The sequence below is a fragment of the Channa argus genome, unplaced genomic scaffold (genome assembly GCF_033026475.1).
Source record: "Channa argus isolate prfri unplaced genomic scaffold, Channa argus male v1.0 Contig009, whole genome shotgun sequence".
NCBI lineage: Eukaryota > Metazoa > Chordata > Actinopteri > Anabantiformes > Channidae > Channa > Channa argus.
Genome location: NW_027125228.1, coordinates 1,379,485 through 1,401,142, shown reverse-complemented (window position 1 = coordinate 1,401,142; position 21,658 = coordinate 1,379,485). Strand labels below are relative to the sequence as shown.

At 41.3% G+C, this 21,658-nt stretch overlaps 22 pseudogenes; all 22 read right to left on the bottom strand.

The window, feature by feature from the left end:
- Positions 1 to 223: 223 nt before the first annotated feature.
- Positions 224 to 342, bottom strand: LOC137110239 (5S ribosomal RNA; annotated as a pseudogene).
- Positions 343 to 1,199: 857 nt separating this feature from the next.
- LOC137110567 (5S ribosomal RNA) lies at positions 1,200 to 1,318 on the bottom strand (annotated as a pseudogene).
- Positions 1,319 to 2,186: 868 nt separating this feature from the next.
- Positions 2,187 to 2,305, bottom strand: LOC137110565 (5S ribosomal RNA; annotated as a pseudogene).
- Positions 2,306 to 3,173: 868 nt separating this feature from the next.
- LOC137110830 (5S ribosomal RNA) lies at positions 3,174 to 3,292 on the bottom strand (annotated as a pseudogene).
- An 870-nt stretch (positions 3,293 to 4,162) lies between these two features.
- LOC137111279 (5S ribosomal RNA) lies at positions 4,163 to 4,281 on the bottom strand (annotated as a pseudogene).
- Positions 4,282 to 5,148: 867 nt separating this feature from the next.
- On the bottom strand, positions 5,149 to 5,267 carry LOC137110257 (5S ribosomal RNA; annotated as a pseudogene).
- Positions 5,268 to 6,135: 868 nt separating this feature from the next.
- LOC137110829 (5S ribosomal RNA) lies at positions 6,136 to 6,254 on the bottom strand (annotated as a pseudogene).
- An 867-nt stretch (positions 6,255 to 7,121) lies between these two features.
- LOC137110564 (5S ribosomal RNA) lies at positions 7,122 to 7,240 on the bottom strand (annotated as a pseudogene).
- Positions 7,241 to 8,108: 868 nt separating this feature from the next.
- Positions 8,109 to 8,227, bottom strand: LOC137110828 (5S ribosomal RNA; annotated as a pseudogene).
- Positions 8,228 to 9,094: 867 nt separating this feature from the next.
- LOC137110356 (5S ribosomal RNA) lies at positions 9,095 to 9,213 on the bottom strand (annotated as a pseudogene).
- Positions 9,214 to 10,081: 868 nt separating this feature from the next.
- LOC137110827 (5S ribosomal RNA) lies at positions 10,082 to 10,200 on the bottom strand (annotated as a pseudogene).
- An 870-nt stretch (positions 10,201 to 11,070) lies between these two features.
- LOC137111278 (5S ribosomal RNA) lies at positions 11,071 to 11,189 on the bottom strand (annotated as a pseudogene).
- An 867-nt stretch (positions 11,190 to 12,056) lies between these two features.
- LOC137110956 (5S ribosomal RNA) lies at positions 12,057 to 12,165 on the bottom strand (annotated as a pseudogene).
- An 867-nt stretch (positions 12,166 to 13,032) lies between these two features.
- On the bottom strand, positions 13,033 to 13,151 carry LOC137110946 (5S ribosomal RNA; annotated as a pseudogene).
- An 867-nt stretch (positions 13,152 to 14,018) lies between these two features.
- On the bottom strand, positions 14,019 to 14,137 carry LOC137110708 (5S ribosomal RNA; annotated as a pseudogene).
- An 868-nt stretch (positions 14,138 to 15,005) lies between these two features.
- LOC137110733 (5S ribosomal RNA) lies at positions 15,006 to 15,134 on the bottom strand (annotated as a pseudogene).
- An 867-nt stretch (positions 15,135 to 16,001) lies between these two features.
- LOC137110235 (5S ribosomal RNA) lies at positions 16,002 to 16,120 on the bottom strand (annotated as a pseudogene).
- An 857-nt stretch (positions 16,121 to 16,977) lies between these two features.
- Positions 16,978 to 17,096, bottom strand: LOC137111277 (5S ribosomal RNA; annotated as a pseudogene).
- Positions 17,097 to 17,963: 867 nt separating this feature from the next.
- On the bottom strand, positions 17,964 to 18,072 carry LOC137110955 (5S ribosomal RNA; annotated as a pseudogene).
- Positions 18,073 to 18,939: 867 nt separating this feature from the next.
- LOC137110945 (5S ribosomal RNA) lies at positions 18,940 to 19,058 on the bottom strand (annotated as a pseudogene).
- Positions 19,059 to 19,925: 867 nt separating this feature from the next.
- On the bottom strand, positions 19,926 to 20,044 carry LOC137110707 (5S ribosomal RNA; annotated as a pseudogene).
- Positions 20,045 to 20,912: 868 nt separating this feature from the next.
- Positions 20,913 to 21,031, bottom strand: LOC137111276 (5S ribosomal RNA; annotated as a pseudogene).
- Between the last annotated feature and the right edge of the window lie 627 nt (positions 21,032 to 21,658).

The window sequence follows — 21,658 nt, the reverse complement described above, 5'->3', positions numbered from 1 at the left end:
ATCCAGCCAATCAGGCAGGGCACTTATAAGAACAAGAAAATAAAAACAACACATATGGCCAGGACCGTAACATGGTCTACTAGTAATGAAGCACGATGGTTGGCAAACCAATAAAGTAGCAAAACAGCAATGAAGGAACAAAATTTGATGAAAATATAGAACAATTTCTATGAATAAATAGGCAGTAACACCAGCTTGTGCTGCCCGTAAACCCAAGCAAAAAAGCTTACAGCACCTGGTATTCCCAGGCGGTCTTCCTACCAAGTACTAACCAGGCCCGGCCCTATTTGGCTGCCGAGATCGGACGAGATCGGGCGCTTAGAGAGCGGTGTGGTCGTAAGCTGCATTTGAAATTATCAACAGCTCTTAAAAACGCTAGAGAAGCAGAATGCATGACACTTGCTAAGAAGAAGATAAATGTGGCAAAGTACAAAGTACTATAACTGTACTGGTCTGTTACGCCCCTGTCTAGGGGGTCAGGGTGCAACATACAAAGATAAATTAGCATGTTCCCTCTCCGATCCCCAAACCAAAATCCAGGATCGAGATGTTCCAACAGAATGATATTTATTTTAAACGAAAGAAAGTGTCAAACAAAACATGACACTACAACTCAGGGCGAACCAAGGCCAACATAATAAACAAAATAAGCCATTTCCCACAGAAAGTGCTAGCTAGCCTGATAGAAAGAAACAAACCAAAAGACAGTCGCTAACCCTAACTCCCTAATGTGAAAACAGTCCAAAGAAAATGGCAGTTCACCCCTACAGATTTAATACTATTTACAAAATATACAATTTATAAACAAAACCACGGCACAAAACCTAACAATTCAAAAATGCTAAATAAGGTTTGGAAACCAAGAACAGCAAACAGGTGCTGATGCCAGAAAGAGCCTCGCTAGCTGTTGGGAACCATACTTTTAAAACTCCAGGAAGTGTAGGATGGACCAATCAGCTTCCTGTACTGCCCCCCAATCCAGCCAATCAGGCAGGGCACCTATAAGAACAAGAAAATAAAAACAACACATATGGCCAGGACCGTAACATGGTCTACTAGTAATGAAGCACGATGGTTGGCAAACCAATAAAGTAGCAAAACAGCAATGAAAGAACAAAATTTGATGAAAATATAGAACAATTTCTATGAATAAATAGGCAGTAACACCAGCTTGAGCTGCCCGTAAACCCAAGCAAAAAAGCTTACAGCACCTGGTATTCCCAGGCGGTCTTCCTACCAAGTACTAACCAGGCCCGGCCCTATTTGGCTGCCGAGATCGGACGAGATCGGGCGCTTAGAGAGCGGTGTGGCCGTAACATGCATTTGATATCATCAACAGCTCTTAAAAACGCTAGAGAAGCAGAATGCATGACACTTGCTAAGAAGAAGATAAATGTGGCAAAGTACAAAGTACTATAACTGTACTGGTCTGTTACGCCCCTGTCTAGGGGGTCAGGGTGAAACATACAAAGATAAATTTGCATGTTCCCTCTCCGATCCCCAAACCAAAATCCAGGATTGAGATGTTCCAACAGAATGATATTTATTTTAAACGAAAGAAAGTGTCAAACAAAACATGACACTACAACTCAGGGCGAACCAAGGCCAACATAATAAACAAAATAAGCCATTTCCCACAGAAAGTGCTAGCTAGCCTGATAGAAAGAAACAAACCAAAAGACAGTCGCTAACCCTAACTCCCTAATGCGAAAACAAGAGAAAACAATCAAAAGAAAAATGGCAGTCCACCCCTACAGATTTATTACTATTTACAAAATATACAATTTATAAACAAAACCACGGCACAAAACCTAACAATTCAAAAATGCTAAATAAGGTTTGGAAACCAAGAACAGCAAACAGGTGCTGATGCCAGAAAGAGCCTCGCTAGCTGTTGGGAACCGTACTTTTAAAACTCCAGGAAGTGTAGGATGGACCAATCAGCTTCCTGTACTTCCCCCAAATCCGGCCAATCAGGCAGGGCACCTATAAGAACAAGAAAATAAAAACAACACATATGGCCAGGACCGTAACATGGTCTACTAGTAATGAAGCACGATGGTTGACAAACCAATAAAGTAGCAAAACAGCAATGAAAGAACAAAATTTGATGAAAATATAGAACAATTTCTATGAATAAATAGGCAGTAACACCAGCTTGAGCTGCCCGTAAACCCAAGCAAAAAAGCTTACAGCACCTGGTATTCCCAGGCGGTCTTCCTACCAAGTACTAACCAGGCCCGGCCCTATTTGGCTGCCGAGATCGGACGAGATCGGGCGCTTAGAGAGCGGTGTGGCCGTAACATGCATTTGACATCATCAACAGCTCTTAAAAACGCTAGAGAAGCAGAATGCATGACACTTGCTAAGAAGAAGATAAATGTGGCAAAGTACAAAGTACTATAACTGTACTGGTCTGTTACGCCCCTGTCTAGGGGGTCAGGGTGAAACATACAAAGATAAATTTGAATGTTCCCTCTCCGATCCCCAAACCAAAATCCAGGATCGAGATGTTCCAACAGAATGATATTTATTTTAAACGAATGAAAGTGTCAAACAAAACATGACACTACAACTCAGGGCGAACCAAGGCCAACATAATAAACAAAATAAGCCATTTCCCACAGAAAGTGCTAGCTAGCCTGATAGAAATAAACAAACCAAAAGACAGTCGCTAACCCTAACTCCCTAATGCGAAAACAAGAGAAAACAATCAAAAGAAAAATGGCAGTCCACCCCTACAGATTTAATACTATTTACAAAATATGCAATTTATAAACAAAATCACGGCACAAAACCTAACAATTCAAAAATGCTAAATAAGGTTTGGAAACCAAGAACAGCAAACAGGTGCTGCTGCCAGAAAGAGCCTCGCTAGCTGTTGGGAACCGTACTTTTAAAACTCCAGGAAGTGTAGGATTGACCAATCAGCTTCCTGTACTTCCCCCAAATCCGGCCAATCAGGCAGGGCACCTATAAGAACAAGAAAATAAAAACAACACATATGGCCAGGACCGTAACATGGTCTACTAGTAATGAAGCACGATGGTTGACAAACCAATAAAGTAGCAAAACAGCAATGAAAGAACAAAATTTGATGAAAATATAGAACAATTTCTATGAATAAATAGGCAGTAACACCAGCTTGTGCTGCCCGTAAACCCAAGCAAAAAAGCTTACAGCACCTGGTATTCCCAGGCGGTCTTCCTACCAAGTACTAACCAGGCCCGGCCGTATTTGGCTGCCGAGATCGGACGAGATCGGGCGCTCAGAGAGCGGTGTGGCCGGAAGCTGCATTTGACATCATCAACAGCTCTTAAAAACGCTGGAGAAGCAGAATGCATGACACTTGCTAAGAAGAAGATAAATGTGGCAAAGTACAAAGTACTATAACTGTACTGGTCTGTTACGCCCCTGTCTAGGGGGTCAGGGTGCAACATACAAAGATAAATTAGCATGTTCCCTCTCCGATCCCCAAACCAAAATCCAGAATCGAGATGTTCCAACAGAATGATATTTATTTTAAACGAAAGAAAGTGTCAAACAAAACATGACACTACAACTCAGGGCGAACCAAGGCCAACATAATAAACAAAATAAGCCATTTCCCACAGAAAGTGCTAGCTAGCCTGATAGAAATAAACAAACCAAAAGATAGTCGCTAACCCTAACTCCCTATAATGTGAAAACAAGAGAAAACAATCAAAAGAAAAATGGCAGTCCACCCCTACAGATTTAATACTATTTACAAAATATACAATTTATAAACAAAACCACGGCACAAAACCTAACAATTCAAAAATGCTAAATAAGATTTGGAAACTAAGAACAGCAAACAGGTGCTGCTGCCAGAAAGAGCCTCGCTAGCTGTTGGGAACCGTACTTTTAAAACTCCAGGAAGTGTAGGATGGACCAATCAGCTTCCTGTACTTCCCCCAAATCCGGCCAATCAGGCAGGGCACCTATAAGAACAAGAAAATAAAAACAACACATATGGCCATGACCGTAACATGGTCTACTAGTAATGAAGCACGATGGTTGACAAACCAATAAAGTAGCAAAACAGCAATGAAAGAACAAAATTTGATGAAAATATAGAACAATTTCTATGAATAAATAGGCAGTAACACCAGCTTGAGCTGCCCGTAAACCCAAGCAAAAAAGCTTACAGCACCTGGTATTCCCAGGCGGTCTTCCTACCAAGTACTAACCAGGCCCGGCTCTATTTGGCTGCCGAGATCGGACGAGATCGGGCGCTTAGAGAGCGGTGTGGCCGTAAGCTGCATTTGACATTATCAACAGCTCTTAAAAACGCTAGAGAAGCAGAATGCATGACACTTGCTAAGAAGAAGATAAATGTGGCAAAGTACAAAGTACTATAACTGTACTGGTCTGTTAAGCCCCTGTCTAGGGGGTCAGGGTGAAACATACAAAGATAAATTTGCATGTTCCCTCTCCGATCCTCAAACCAAAATCCAGGATTGAGATGTTCCAACAGAATGATATTTATTTTAAACGAAAGAAAGTGTCAAACAAAACATGACACTACAACTCAGGGCGAACCAAGGCCAACATAATAAACAAAATAAGCCATTTCCCACAGAAAGTGCTAGCTAGCCTGATAGAAATAAACAAACCAAAAGATAGTCGCTAACCCTAACTCCCTAATGTGAAAACAAGAGAAAACAATCAAAAGAAAATGGCAGTCCACCCCTACAGATTTAATACTATTTACAAAATATACAATTTATAAACAAAACCACGGCACAAAACCTAACAATTCAAAAATGCTAAATAAGATTTGGAAACCAAGAACAGCAAACAGGTGCTGCTGCCAGAAAGAGCCTCGCTAGCTGTTGGGAACCGTACTTTTAAAACTCCAGGAAGTGTAGGATGGACCAATCAGCTTCCTGTACTTCCCCCAAATCCGGCCAATCAGGCAGGGCACCTATAAGAACAAGAAAATAAAAACAACACATATGGCCAGGACCGTAACATGGTCTACTAGTAATGAAGCACGATGGTTGACAAACCAATAAAGTAGCAAAACAGCAATGAAAGAACAAAATTTGATGAAAATATAGAACAATTTCTATGAATAAATAGGCAGTAACACCAGCTTGAGCTGCCCGTAAACCCAAGCAAAAAAGCTTACAGCACCTGGTATTCCCAGGCGGTCTTCCTACCAAGTACTAACCAGGCCCGGCCCTATTTGGCTGCCGAGATCGGACGAGATCGGGTGCTTAGAGAGCGGTGTGGCCGTAACATGCATTTGACATCATCAACAGCTCTTAAAAACGCTAGAGAAGCAGAATGCATGACACTTGCTAAGAAGAAGATAAATGTGGCAAAGTACAAAGTACTATAACTGTACTGGTCTGTTACGCCCCTGTCTAGGGGGTCAGGGTGAAACATACAAAGATAAATTTGCATGTTCCCTCTCCGATCCCCAAACCAAAATCCAGGATCGAGATGTTCCAACAGAATGATATTTATTTTAAACGAAAGAAAGTGTCAAACAAAACATGACACTACAACTCAGGGCGAACCAAGGCCAACATAATAAACAAAATAAGCCATTTCCCACAGAAAGTGCTAGCTAGCCTGATAGAAAGAAACAAACCAAAAGACAGTCGCTAACCCTAACTCCCTAATGCGAAAACAAGAGAAAACAATCAAAAGAAAAATGGCAGTCCACCCCTACAGATTTAATACTATTTAAAAAATATACAATTTATAAACAAAATCACGGCACAAAACCTAACAATTCAAAAATGCTAAATAAGGTTTGGAAACCAAGAACAGCAAACAGGTGCTGCTGCCAGAAAGAGCCTCGCTAGCTGTTGGGAACCGTACTTTTAAAACTCCAGGAAGTGTAGGATTGACCAATCAGCTTCCTGTACTTCCCCCAAATCCGGCCAATCAGGCAGGGCACCTATAAGAACAAGAAAATAAAAACAACACATATGGCCAGGACCGTAACATGGTCTACTAGTAATGAAGCACGATGGTTGACAAACCAATAAAGTAGCAAAACAGCAATGAAAGAACAAAATTTGATGAAAATATAGAACAATTTCTATGAATAAATAGGCAGTAACACCAGCTTGTGCTGCCCGTAAACCCAAGCAAAAAAGCTTACAGCACCTGGTATTCCCAGGCGGTCTTCCTACCAAGTACTAACCAGGCCCGGCCGTATTTGGCTGCCGAGATCGGACGAGATCGGGCGCTCAGAGAGCGGTGTGGCCGGAAGCTGCATTTGACATCATCAACAGCTCTTAAAAACGCTGGAGAAGCAGAATGCATGACACTTGCTAAGAAGAAGATAAATGTGGCAAAGTACAAAGTACTATAACTGTACTGGTCTGTTACGCCCCTTTCTAGGGGGTCAGGGTGCAACATACAAAGATAAATTAGCATGTTCCCTCTCCGATCCCCAAACCAAAATCCAGGATTGAGATGTTCCAACAGAATGATATTTATTTTAAACGAAAGAAAGTGTCAAACAAAACATGACACTACAACTCAGGGCGAACCAAGGCCAACATAATAAACAAAATAAGCCATTTCCCACAGAAAGTGCTTGCTAGCCTGATAGAAATAAACAAACCAAAAGATAGTCGCTAACCCTAACTCCCTAATGTGAAAACAAGAGAAAACAATCAAAAGAAAATGGCAGTCCACCCCTACAGATTTAATACTATTTACAAAATATACAATTTATAAACAAAACCACGGCACAAAACCTAACAATTCAAAAATGCTAAATAAGATTTGGAAACCAAGAACAGCAAACAGGTGCTGCTGCCAGAAAGAGCCTCGCTAGCTGTTGGGAACCGTACTTTTAAAACTCCAGGAAGTGTAGGATGGACCAATCAGCTTCCTGTACTTCCCCCAAATCCGGCCAATCAGGCAGGGCACCTATAAGAACAAGAAAATAAAAACAACACATATGGCCAGGACCGTAACATGGTCTACTAGTAATGAAGCACGATGGTTGACAAACCAATAAAGTAGCAAAACAGCAATGAAAGAACAAAATTTGATGAAAATATAGAACAATTTCTATGAATAAATAGGCAGTAACACCAGCTTGAGCTGCCCGTAAACCCAAGCAAAAAAGCTTACAGCACCTGGTATTCCCAGGCGGTCTTCCTACCAAGTACTAACCAGGCCCGGCCCTATTTGGCTGCCGAGATCGGACGAGATCGGGCGCTTAGAGAGCGGTGTGGCCGTAACATGCATTTGACATCATCAACAGCTCTTAAAAACGCTAGAGAAGCAGAATGCATGACACTTGCTAAGAAGAAGATAAATGTGGCAAAGTACAAAGTACTATAACTGTACTGGTCTGTTACGCCCCTGTCTAGGGGGTCAGGGTGAAACATACAAAGATAAATTTGCATGTTCCCTCTCCGATCCCCAAACCAAAATCCAGGATCGAGATGTTCCAACAGAATGATATTTATTTTAAACGAAAGAAAGTGTCAAACAAAACATGACACTACAACTCAGGGCGAACCAAGGCCAACATAATAAACAAAATAAGCCATTTCCCACAGAAAGTGCTAGCTAGCCTGATAGAAAGAAACAAACCAAAAGACAGTCGCTAACCCTAACTCCCTAATGCGAAAACAAGAGAAAACAATCAAAAGAAAAATGGCAGTCCACCCCTACAGATTTAATACTATTTAAAAAATATACAATTTATAAACAAAATCACGGCACAAAACCTAACAATTCAAAAATGCTAAATAAGGTTTGGAAACCAAGAACAGCAAACAGGTGCTGCTGCCAGAAAGAGCCTCGCTAGCTGTTGGGAACCGTACTTTTAAAACTCCAGGAAGTGTAGGATTGACCAATCAGCTTCCTGTACTTCCCCCAAATCCGGCCAATCAGGCAGGGCACCTATAAGAACAAGAAAATAAAAACAACACATATGGCCAGGACCGTAACATGGTCTACTAGTAATGAAGCACGATGGTTGACAAACCAATAAAGTAGCAAAACAGCAATGAAAGAACAAAATTTGATGAAAATATAGAACAATTTCTATGAATAAATAGGCAGTAACACCAGCTTGTGCTGCCCGTAAACCCAAGCAAAAAAGCTTACAGCACCTGGTATTCCCAGGCGGTCTTCCTACCAAGTACTAACCAGGCCCGGCCGTATTTGGCTGCCGAGATCGGACGAGATCGGGCGCTCAGAGAGCGGTGTGGCCGGAAGCTGCATTTGACATCATCAACAGCTCTTAAAAACGCTGGAGAAGCAGAATGCATGACACTTGCTAAGAAGAAGATAAATGTGGCAAAGTACAAAGTACTATAACTGTACTGGTCTGTTACGCCCCTTTCTAGGGGGTCAGGGTGCAACATACAAAGATAAATTAGCATGTTCCCTCTCCGATCCCCAAACCAAAATCCAGGATTGAGATGTTCCAACAGAATGATATTTATTTTAAACGAAAGAAAGTGTCAAACAAAACATGACACTACAACTCAGGGCGAACCAAGGCCAACATAATAAACAAAATAAGCCATTTCCCACAGAACGTGCTTGCTAGCCTGATAGAAATAAACAAACCAAAAGATAGTCGCTAACCCTAACTCCCTAATGTGAAAACAAGAGAAAACAATCAAAAGAAAATGGCAGTCCACCCCTACAGATTTAATACTATTTACAAAATATACAATTTATAAACAAAACCACGGCACAAAACCTAACAATTCAAAAATGCTAAATAAGATTTGGAAACCAAGAACAGCAAACAGGTGCTGCTGCCAGAAAGAGCCTCGCTAGCTGTTGGGAACCGTACTTTTAAAACTCCAGGAAGTGTAGGATGGACCAATCAGCTTCCTGTACTTCCCCCAAATCCGGCCAATCAGGCAGGGCACCTATAAGAACAAGAAAATAAAAACAACACATATGGCCAGGACCGTAACATGGTCTACTAGTAATGAAGCACGATGGTTGACAAACCAATAAAGTAGCAAAACAGCAATGAAAGAACAAAATTTGATGAAAATATAGAACAATTTCTATGAATAAATAGGCAGTAACACCAGCTTGAGCTGCCCGTAAACCCAAGCAAAAAACCTTACAGCACCTGGTATTCCCAGGCGGTCTTCCTACCAAGTACTAACCAGGCCCGGCCCTATTTGGCTGCCGAGATCGGACGAGATCGGGCGCTTAGAGAGCGGTGTGGCCGTAACATGCATTTGACATCATCAACAGCTCTTAAAAACGCTAGAGAAGCAGAATGCATGACACTTGCTAAGAAGAAGATAAATGTGGCAAAGTACAAAGTACTATAACTGTACTGGTCTGTTACGCCCCTGTCTAGGGGGTCAGGGTGAAACATACAAAGATAAATTTGCATGTTCCCTCTCCGATCCCCAAACCAAAATCCAGGATCGAGATGTTCCAACAGAATGATATTTATTTTAAACGAAAGAAAGTGTCAAACAAAACATGACACTACAACTCAGGGCGAACCAAGGCCAACATAATAAACAAAATAAGCCATTTCCCACAGAAAGTGCTAGCTAGCCTGATAGAAAGAAACAAACCAAAAGACAGTCGCTAACCCTAACTCCCTAATGCGAAAACAAGAGAAAACAATCAAAAGAAAAATGGCAGTCCACCCCTACAGATTTAATACTATTTACAAAATATACAATTTATAAACAAAATCACGGCACAAAACCTAACAATTCAAAAATGCTAAATAAGGTTTGGAAACCAAGAACAGCAAACAGGTGCTGCTGCCAGAAAGAGCCTCGCTAGCTGTTGGGAACCGTACTTTTAAAACTCCAGGAAGTGTAGGATTGACCAATCAGCTTCCTGTACTTCCCCCAAATCCGGCCAATCAGGCAGGGCACCTATAAGAACAAGAAAATAAAAACAACACATATGGCCAGGACCGTAACATGGTCTACTAGTAATGAAGCACGATGGTTGACAAACCAATAAAGTAGCAAAACAGCAATGAAAGAACAAAATTTGATGAAAATATAGAACAATTTCTATGAATAAATAGGCAGTAACACCAGCTTGTGCTGCCCGTAAACCCAAGCAAAAAAGCTTACAGCACCTGGTATTCCCAGGCGGTCTTCCTACCAAGTACTAACCAGGCCCGGCCGTATTTGGCTGCCGAGATCGGACGAGATCGGGCGCTCAGAGAGCGGTGTGGCCGGAAGCTGCATTTGACATCATCAACAGCTCTTAAAAACGCTGGAGAAGCAGAATGCATGACACTTGCTAAGAAGAAGATAAATGTGGCAAAGTACAAAGTACTATAACTGTACTGGTCTGTTACGCCCCTGTCTAGGGGGTCAGGGTGCAACATACAAAGATAAATTAGCATGTTCCCTCTCCGATCCCCAAACCAAAATCCAGGATCGAGATGTTCCAACAGAATGATATTTATTTTAAACGAAAGAAAGTGTCAAACAAAACATGACACTACAACTCAGGGCGAACCAAGGCCAACATAATAAACAAAATAAGCCATTTCCCACAGAAAGTGCTAGCTAGCCTGATAGAAATAAACAAACCAAAAGATAGTCGCTAACCCTAACTCCCTATAATGTGAAAACAAGAGAAAACAATCAAAAGAAAAATGGCAGTCCACCCCTACAGATTTAATACTATTTACAAAATATACAATTTATAAACAAAACCACGGCACAAAACCTAACAATTCAAAAATGCTAAATAAGATTTGGAAACTAAGAACAGCAAACAGGTGCTGCTGCCAGAAAGAGCCTCGCTAGCTGTTGGGAACCGTACTTTTAAAACTCCAGGAAGTGTAGGATGGACCAATCAGCTTCCTGTACTTCCCCCAAATCCGGCCAATCAGGCAGGGCACCTATAAGAACAAGAAAATAAAAACAACACATATGGCCATGACCGTAACATGGTCTACTAGTAATGAAGCACGATGGTTGACAAACCAATAAAGTAGCAAAACAGCAATGAAAGAACAAAATTTGATGAAAATATAGAACAATTTCTATGAATAAATAGGCAGTAACACCAGCTTGAGCTGCCCGTAAACCCAAGCAAAAAAGCTTACAGCACCTGGTATTCCCAGGCGGTCTTCCTACCAAGTACTAACCAGGCCCGGCTCTATTTGGCTGCCGAGATCGGACGAGATCGGGCGCTTAGAGAGCGGTGTGGCCGTAAGCTGCATTTGACATCATCAACAGCTCTTAAAAACGCTGGAGAAGCAGAATGCATGACACTTGCTAAGAAGAAGATATATGTGGCAAAGTACAAAGTACTATAACTGTACTGGTCTGTTACGCCCCTGTCTAGGGGCTCAGGGTGCAACATACAAAGATAAATTAGCATGTTCCCTCTCCGATCCCCAAACCAAAATCCAGGATCGAGATGTTCCAACAGAATGATATTTATTTTAAACGAAAGAAAGTGTCAAACAAAACATGACACTACAACTCAGGGCGAACCAAGGCCAACATAATAAACAAAATAAGCCATTTCCCACAGAAAGTGCTAGCTAGCCTGATAGAAATAAACAAACCAAAAGACAATCGCTAACCCTAACTCCCTAATGTGAAAACAAGAGAAAACAATCAAAAGAAAATGGCAGTCCACCCCTACAGATTTAATACTATTTACAAAATATACAATTTATAAACAAAACCACGGCACAAAACCTAACAATTCAAAAATGCTAAATAAGATTTGGAAACCAAGAACAGCAAACAGGTGCTACTGCCAGAAAGAGCCTCGCTAGCTGTTGGGAACCGTACTTTTAAAACTCCAGCAAGTGTAGGATGGACCAATCAGCTTCCTGTACTTCCCCCAAATCCGGCCAATCTGGCAGGGCACCTATAAGAACAAGAAAAAAAAAACAACACATATGGCCAGGACCGTAACATGGTCTACTAGTAATGAAGCACGATGGTTGACAAACCAATAAAGTAGCAAAACAGCAATGAAAGAACAAAATTTGATGAAAATATAGAACAATTTCTATGAATAAATAGGCAGTAACACCAGCTTGAGCTGCCCGTAAACCCAAGCAAAAAAGCTTACAGCACCTGGTATTCCCAGGCGGTCTTCCTACCAAGTACTAACCAGGCCCGGCTCTATTTGGCTGCCGAGATCGGGCGCTTAGAGAGCGGTGTGGCCGTAAGCTGCATTTGACATCATCAACAGCTCTTAAAAACGCTGGAGAAGCAGAATGCATGACACTTGCTAAGAAGAAGATAAATGTGGCAAAGTACAAAGTACTATAACTGTACTGGTCTGTTACGCCCCTGTCTAGGGGCTCAGGGTGCTACATACAAAGATAAATTAGCATGTTCCCTCTCCGATCCCCAAACCAAAATCCAGGATCGAGATGTTCCAACAGAATGATATTTATTTTAAACGAAAGAAAGTGTCAAACAAAACATGACACTACAACTCAGGGCGAACCAAGGCCAACATAATAAACAAAATAAGCCATTTCCCACAGAAAGTGCTAGCTAGCCTGATAGAAATAAACAAACCAAAAGACAGTCGCTAACCCTAACTCCCTAATGTGAAAACAAGAGAAAACAATCAAAAGAAAATGGCTGTTCACCCCTACAGATTTAATACTATTTACAAAATACACAATTTATAAACAAAACCACGGCACAAAACCTAACAATTCAAAAATGCTAAATAAGGTTTGGAAACCAAGAACAGCAAACAGGTGCTGATGCCAGAAAGAGCCTCGCTAGCTGTTGGGAACCGTACTTTTAAAATTCCAGCAAGTGTAGGATGGACCAATCAGCTTCCTGTACTGCCCCCCAATCCGGCCAATCAGGCAGGGCACCTATAAGAACAAGAAAATAAAAACAACACATATGGCCAGGACCGTAACATGGTCTATTAGTAATGAAGCACGATGGTTGACAAACCAATAAAGTAGCAAAACAGAAATGAAAGAACAAAATTTGATGAAAATATAGAACAATTTCTATGAATAAATAGGCAGTAACACCAGCTTGTGCTGCCCGTAAACCCAAGCAAAAAAGCTTACAGCACCTGGTATTCCCAGGCGGTCTTCCTACCAAGTACTAACCAGGCAAAGCTCTATTTGGCTGCCGAGATCGGACGAGATCGGGCGCTTAGAGAGCGGTGTGGCCGTAACATGCATTTGACATCATCAACAGTTCTTAAAAACGCTAGAGAAGCAGAATGCATGACACTTGCTAAGAAGAAGATAAATGTGGCAAAGTACAAAGTACTATAACTGTACTGGTCTGTTACGCCCCTGTCTAGGGGGTCAGGGTGAAACATACAAAGATAAATTTGCATGTTCCCTCTCCGATCCCCAAACCAAAATCCAGGATTGAGATGTTCCAACAGAATGATATTTATTTTAAACGAAAGAAAGTGTCAAACAAAACATGACACTACAACTCAGGGCGAACCAAGGCCAACATAATAAACAAAATAAGCCATTTCCCACAGAAAGTGCTAGCTAGCCTGATAGAAATAAACAAACCAAAAGATAGTCGCTAACCCTAACTCCCTAATGTGAAAACAAGAGAAAACAATCAAAAGAAAATGGCAGTCCACCCCTACAGATTTAATACTATTTACAAAATATACAATTTATAAACAAAACCACGGCACAAAACCTAACAATTCAAAAATGCTAAATAAGATTTGGAAACCAAGAACAGCAAACAGGTGCTGCTGCCAGAAAGAGCCTCGCTAGCTGTTGGGAACCGTACATTTAAAACTCCAGGAAGTGTAGGATGGACCAATCAGCTTCCTGTACTTCCCCCAAATCCGGCCAATCAGGCACGGCACCTATAAGAACAAGAAAATAAAAACAACACATATGGCCAGGACCGTAACATGGTCTACTAGTAATGAAGCACGATGGTTGACAAACCAATAAAGTAGCAAAACAGCAATGAAAGAACAAAATTTGATGAAAATATAGAACAATTTCTATGAATAAATAGGCAGTAACACCAGCTTGAGCTGCCCGTAAACCCAAGCAAAAAAGCTTACAGCACCTGGCATTCCCAGGCGGTCTTCCTACCAAGTACTAACCAGGCCCGGCCCTATTTGGCTGCCGAGATCGGACGAGATCGGGCGCTTAGAGAGCGGTGTGGCCGTAACATGCATTTGATATCATCAACAGCTCTTAAAAACGCTAGAGAAGCAGAATGCATGACACTTGCTAAGAAGAAGATAAATGTGGCAAAGTACAAAGTACTATAACTGTACTGGTCTGTTACGCCCCTGTCTAGGGGGTCAGGGTGAAACATACAAAGATAAATTTGCATGTTCCCTCTCCGATCCCCAAACCAAAATCCAGGATCGAGATGTTCCAACAGAATGATATTTATTTTAAACGAAAGAAAGTGTCAAACAAAACATGACACTACAACTCAGGGCGAACCAAGGCCAACATAATAAACAAAATAAGCCATTTCCCACAGAAAGTGCTAGCTAGCCTGATAGAAAGAAACAAACCAAAAGACAGTCGCTAACCCTAACTCCCTAATGCGAAAACAAGAGAAAACAATCAAAAGAAAAATGGCAGTCCACCCCTACAGATTTAATACTATTTACAAAATATACAATTTATAAACAAAACCACGGCACAAAACCTAACAATTCAAAAATGCTAAATAAGATTTGGAAACCAAGAACAGCAAACAGGTGCTGCTGCCAGAAAGAGCCTCGCTAGCTGTTGGGAACCGTACTTTTAAAACTCCAGGAAGTGTAGGATGGACCAATCAGCTTCCTGTACTTCCCCCAAATCCGGCCAATCAGGCAGGGCACCTATAAGAACAAGAAAATAAAAACAACACATATGGCCAGGACCGTAACATGGTCTACTAGTAATGAAGCACGATGGTTGACAAACCAATAAAGTAGCAAAACAGCAATGAAAGAACAAAATTTGATGAAAATATAGAACAATTTCTATGAATAAATAGGCAGTAACACCAGCTTGAGCTGCCCGTAAACCCAAGCAAAAAAGCTTACAGCACCTGGTATTCCCAGGCGGTCTTCCTACCAAGTACTAACCAGGCCCGGCTCTATTTGGCTGCCGAGATCGGACGAGATCGGGCGAGATCGGGCGCTTAGAGAGCGGTGTGGCCGTAAGCTGCATTTGACATCATCAACAGCTCTTAAAAACGCTGGAGAAGCAGAATGCATGACACTTGCTAAGAAGAAGATAAATGTGGCAAAGTACAAAGTACTATAACTGTACTGGTCTGTTACGCCCCTGTCTAGGGGCTCAGGGTGCTACATACAAAGATAAATTAGCATGTTCCCTCTCCGATCCCCAAACCAAAATCCAGGATCGAGATGTTCCAACAGAATGATATTTATTTTAAACGAAAGAAAGTGTCAAACAAAACATGACACTACAACTCAGGGCGAACCAAGGCCAACATAATAAACAAAATAAGCCATTTCCCACAGAAAGTGCTAGCTAGCCTGATAGAAATAAACAAACCAAAAGACAGTCGCTAACCCTAACTCCCTAATGTGAAAACAAGAGAAAACAATCAAAAGAAAATGGCTGTTCACCCCTACAGATTTAATACTATTTACAAAATACACAATTTATAAACAAAACCACGGCACAAAACCTAACAATTCAAAAATGCTAAATAAGGTTTGGAAACCAAGAACAGCAAACAGGTGCTGATGCCAGAAAGAGCCTCGCTAGCTGTTGGGAACCGTACTTTTAAAATTCCAGCAAGTGTAGGATGGACCAATCAGCTTCCTGTACTGCCCCCCAATCCGGCCAATCAGGCAGGGCACCTATAAGAACAAGAAAATAAAAACAACACATATGGCCAGGACCGTAACATGGTCTATTAGTAATGAAGCACGATGGTTGACAAACCAATAAAGTAGCAAAACAGAAATGAAAGAACAAAATTTGATGAAAATATAGAACAATTTCTATGAATAAATAGGCAGTAACACCAGCTTGTGCTGCCCGTAAACCCAAGCAAAAAAGCTTACAGCACCTGGTATTCCCAGGCGGTCTTCCTACCAAGTACTAACCAGGCCAAGCTCTATTTGGCTGCCGAGATCGGACGAGATCGGGCGCTTAGAGAGCGGTGTGGCCGTAAGCTGCATTTGACATCATCAACAGCTCTTAAAAACGCTGGAGAAGCAGAATGCATGACACTTGCTAAGAAGAAGATAAATGTGGCAAAGTACAAAGTACTATAACTGTACTGGTCTGTTACGCCCCTGTCTAGGGGGTCAGGGTGCAACATACAAAGATAAATTAGAATGTTCCCTCTCCGATCCCCAAACCAAAATCCAGGATCGAGATGTTCCAACAGAATGATATTTATTTTAAACAAAAGAAAGTGTCAAATAAAACATGACACTACAACTCAGGGCGAACCAAGGCCAACATAATAAACAAAATAAGCCATTTCCCACAGAAAGTGCTAGCTAGCCTGATAGAAATAAACAAACCAAAAGACAGTCGCTAACCCTAACTCCCTAATGTGAAAACAGTCCAAAGAAAATGGCAGTTCACCCCTACAGATTTAATACTATTTACAAAATATACAATTTATAAACAAAACCACGGCACAAAACCTAACAATTCAAAAATGCTAAATAAGGTTTGGAAACCAAGAACAGCAAACAGGTGCTGATGCCAGAAAGAGCCTCGCTAGCTGTTGGGAACCGTACTTTTAAAACTCCAGGAAGTGTAGGATGGACCAATCAGCTTCCTGTACTGCCCCCCAATCCGGCCAATCAGGCAGGGCACCTATAAGAACAAGAAAATAAAAACAACACATATGGCCAGGACCGTAACATGGTCTACTAGTAATGAAGCACGATGGTTGGCAAACCAATAAAGTAGCAAAACAGCAATGAAAGAACAAAATTTGATGAAGATATAGAACAATTTCTATGAATAAATAGGCAGTAACACCAGCTTGTGCTGCCCGTAAACCCAAGCAAAAAAGCTTACAGCACCTGGTATTCCCAGGCGGTCTTCCTACCAAGTACTAACCAGGCCCGGCTCTATTTGGCTGCCGAGATCGGACGAGATCGGGCGCTTAGAGAGCGGTGTGGCCGTAAGCTGCATTTGACATCATCAACAGCTCTTAAAAACGCTGGAGAAGCAGAATGCATGACACTTGCTAAGAAGAAGATATATGTGGCAAAGTACAAAGTACTATAACTGTACTGGTCTGTTACGCCCCTGTCTAGGGGCTCAGGGTGCAACATACAAAGATAAATTAGCATGTTCCCTCTCCGATCCCCAAACCAAAATCCAGGATCGAGATGTTCCAACAGAATGATATTTATTTTAAACGAAAGAAAGTGTCAAACAAAACATGACACTACAACTCAGGGCGAACCAAGGCCAACATAATAAACAAAATAAGCCATTTCCCACAGAAAGTGCTAGCTAGCCTGATAGAAATAAACAAACCAAAAGACAATCGCTAACCCTAACTCCCTAATGTGAAAACAAGAGAAAACAATCAAAAGAAAATGGCAGTCCACCCCTACAGATTTAATACTATTTACAAAATATACAATTTATAAACAAAACCACGGCACAAAACCTAACAATTCAAAAATGCTAAATAAGATTTGGAAACCAAGAACAGCAAACAGGTGCTACTGCCAGAAAGAGCCTCGCTAGCTGTTGGGAACCGTACTTTTAAAACTCCAGCAAGTGTAGGATGGACCAATCAGCTTCCTGTACTTCCCCCAAATCCGGCCAATCTGGCAGGGCACCTATAAGAACAAGAAAAAAAAAACAACACATATGGCCAGGACCGTAACATGGTCTACTAGTAATGAAGCACGATGGTTGACAAACCAATAAAGTAGCAAAACAGCAATGAAAGAACAAAATTTGATGAAAATATAGAACAATTTCTATGAATAAATAGGCAGTAACACCAGCTTGAGCTGCCCGTAAACCCAAGCAAAAAAGCTTACAGCACCTGGTATTCCCAGGCGGTCTTCCTACCAAGTACTAACCAGGCCCGGCTCTATTTGGCTGCCGAGATCGGGCGCTTAGAGAGCGGTGTGGCCGTAAGCTGCATTTGACATCATCAACAGCTCTTAAAAACGCTGGAGAAGCAGAATGCATGACACTTGCTAAGAAGAAGATAAATGTGGCAAAGTACAAAGTACTATAACTGTACTGGTCTGTTACGCCCCTGTCTAGGGGCTCAGGGTGCTACATACAAAGATAAATTAGCATGTTCCCTCTCCGATCCCCAAACCAAAATCCAGGATCGAGATGTTCCAACAGAATGATATTTATTTTAAACGAAAGAAAGTGTCAAACAAAACATGACACTACAACTCAGGGCGAACCAAGGCCAACATAATAAACAAAATAAGCCATTTCCCACAGAAAGTGCTAGCTAGCCTGATAGAAATAAACAAACCAAAAGACAGTCGCTAACCCTAACTCCCTAATGTGAAAACAAGAGAAAACAATCAAAAGAAAATGGCTGTTCACCCCTACAGATTTAATACTATTTACAAAATACACAATTTATAAACAAAACCACGGCACAAAACCTAACAATTCAAAAATGCTAAATAAGGTTTGGAAACCAAGAACAGCAAACAGGTGCTGATGCCAGAAAGAGCCTCGCTAGCTGTTGGGAACCGTACTTTTAAAATTCCAGCAAGTGTAGGATGGACCAATCAGCTTCCTGTACTGCCCCCCAATCCGGCCAATCAGGCAGGGCACCTATAAGAACAAGAAAATAAAAACAACACATATGGCCAGGACCGTAACATGGTCTATTAGTAATGAAGCACGATGGTTGACAAACCAATAAAGTAGCAAAACAGAAATGAAAGAACAAAATTTGATGAAAATATAGAACAATTTCTATGAATAAATAGGCAGTAACACCAGCTTGTGCTGCCCGTAAACCCAAGCAAAAAAGCTTACAGCACCTGGTATTCCCAGGCGGTCTTCCTACCAAGTACTAACCAGGCAAAGCTCTATTTGGCTGCCGAGATCGGACGAGATCGGGCGCTTAGAGAGCGGTGTGGCCGTAACATGCATTTGACATCATCAACAGTTCTTAAAAACGCTAGAGAAGCAGAATGCATGACACTTGCTAAGAAGAAGATAAATGTGGCAAAGTACAAAGTACTATAACTGTACTGGTCTGTTACGCCCCTGTCTAGGGGGTCAGGGTGAAACATACAAAGATAAATTTGCATGTTCCCTCTCCGATCCCCAAACCAAAATCCAGGATTGAGATGTTCCAACAGAATGATATTTATTTTAAACGAAAGAAAGTGTCAAACAAAACATGACACTACAACTCAGGGCGAACCAAGGCCAACATAATAAACAAAATAAGCCATTTCCCACAGAAAGTGCTAGCTAGCCTGATAGAAATAAACAAACCAAAAGATAGTCGCTAACCCTAACTCCCTAATGTGAAAACAAGAGAAAACAATCAAAAGAAAATGGCAGTCCACCCCTACAGATTTAATACTATTTACAAAATATACAATTTATAAACAAAACCACGGCACAAAACCTAACAATTCAAAAATGCTAAATAAGATTTGGAAACCAAGAACAGCAAACAGGTGCTGCTGCCAGAAAGAGCCTCGCTAGCTGTTGGGAACCGTACATTTAAAACTCCAGGAAGTGTAGGATGGACCAATCAGCTTCCTGTACTTCCCCCAAATCCGGCCAATCAGGCACGGCACCTATAAGAACAAGAAAATAAAAACAACACATATGGCCAGGACCGTAACATGGTCTACTAGTAATGAAGCACGATGGTTGACAAACCAATAAAGTAGCAAAACAGCAATGAAAGAACAAAATTTGATGAAAATATAGAACAATTTCTATGAATAAATAGGCAGTAACACCAGCTTGAGCTGCCCGTAAACCCAAGCAAAAAAGCTTACAGCACCTGGCATTCCCAGGCGGTCTTCCTACCAAGTACTAACCAGGCCCGGCCCTATTTGGCTGCCGAGATCGGACGAGATCGGGCGCTTAGAGAGCGGTGTGGCCGTAACATGCATTTGATATCATCAACAGCTCTTAAAAACGCTAGAGAAGCAGAATGCATGACACTTGCTAAGAAGAAGATAAATGTGGCAAAGTACAAAGTACTATAACTGTACTGGTCTGTTACGCCCCTGTCTAGGGGGTCAGGGTGAAACATACAAAGATAAATTTGCATGTTCCCTCTCCGATCCCCAAACCAAAATCCAGGATCGAGATGTTCCAACAGAATGATATTTATTTTAAACGAAAGAAAGTGTCAAACAAAACATGACACTACAACTCAGGGCGAACCAAGGCCAACATAATAAACAAAATAAGCCATTTCCCACAGAAAGTGCTAGCTAGCCTGATAGAAAGAAACAAACCAAAAGACAGTCGCTAACCCTAACTCCCTAATGCGAAAACAAGAGAAAACAATCAAAAGAAAAATGGCAGTCCACCCCTACAGATTTAATACTATTTACAAAATATACAATTTATAAACAAAACCACGGCACAAAACCTAACAATTCAAAAATGCTAAATAAGATTTGGAAACCAAGAACAGCAAACAGGTGCTGCTGCCAGAAAGAGCCTCGCTAGCTGTTGGGAACCGTACTTTTAAAACTCCAGGAAGTGTAGGATGGACCAATCAGCTTCCTGTACTTCCCCCAAATCCGGCCAATCAGGCAGGGCACCTATAAGAACAAGAAAATAAAAACAACACATATGGCCAGGACCGTAACATGGTCTACTAGTAATGAAGCACGATGGTTGACAAACCAATAAAGTAGCAAAACAGCAATGAAAGAACAAAATTTGATGAAAATATAGAACAATTTCTATGAATAAATAGGCAGTAACACCAGCTTGAGCTGCCCGTAAACCCAAGCAAAAAAGCTTACAGCACCTGGTATTCCCAGGCGGTCTTCCTACCAAGTACTAACCAGGCCCGGCTCTATTTGGCTGCCGAGATCGGACGAGATCGGGCGCTTAGAGAGCGGTGTGGCCGTAAGCTGCGTTTGACATTATCAACAGCTCTTAAAAACGCTAGAGAAGCAGCATGCATGACACTTGCTAAGAAGAAGATAAATGTGGCAAAGTACAAAGTACTATAACTGTACTGGTCTGTTAAGCCCCTGTCTAGGGGGTCAGGGTGAAACATACAAAGATAAATTTGCATGTTCCCTCTCCGATCCTCAAACCAAAATCCAGGATTGAGATGTTCCAACAGAATGATATTTATTTTAAACGAAAGAAAGTGTCAAACAAAACATGACACTACAACTCAGGGCGAACCAAGGCCAACATAATAAACAAAATAAGCCATTTCCCACAGAAAGTGCTAGCTAGCCTGATAGAAATAAACAAACCAAAAGATAGTCGCTAACCCTAACTCCCTAATGTGAAAACAAGAGAAAACAATCAAAAGAAAATGGCAGTCCACCCCTACAGATTTAATACTATTTACAAAATATACAATTTATAAACAAAACCACGGCAAAAAACCTAACAATTCAAAAATGCTAAATAAGATTTGGAAACCAAGAACAGCAAACAGGTGCTGCTGCCAGAAAGAGCCTCGCTAGCTGTTGGGAACCGTACTTTTAAAACTCCAGGAAGTGTAGGATGGACCAATCAGCT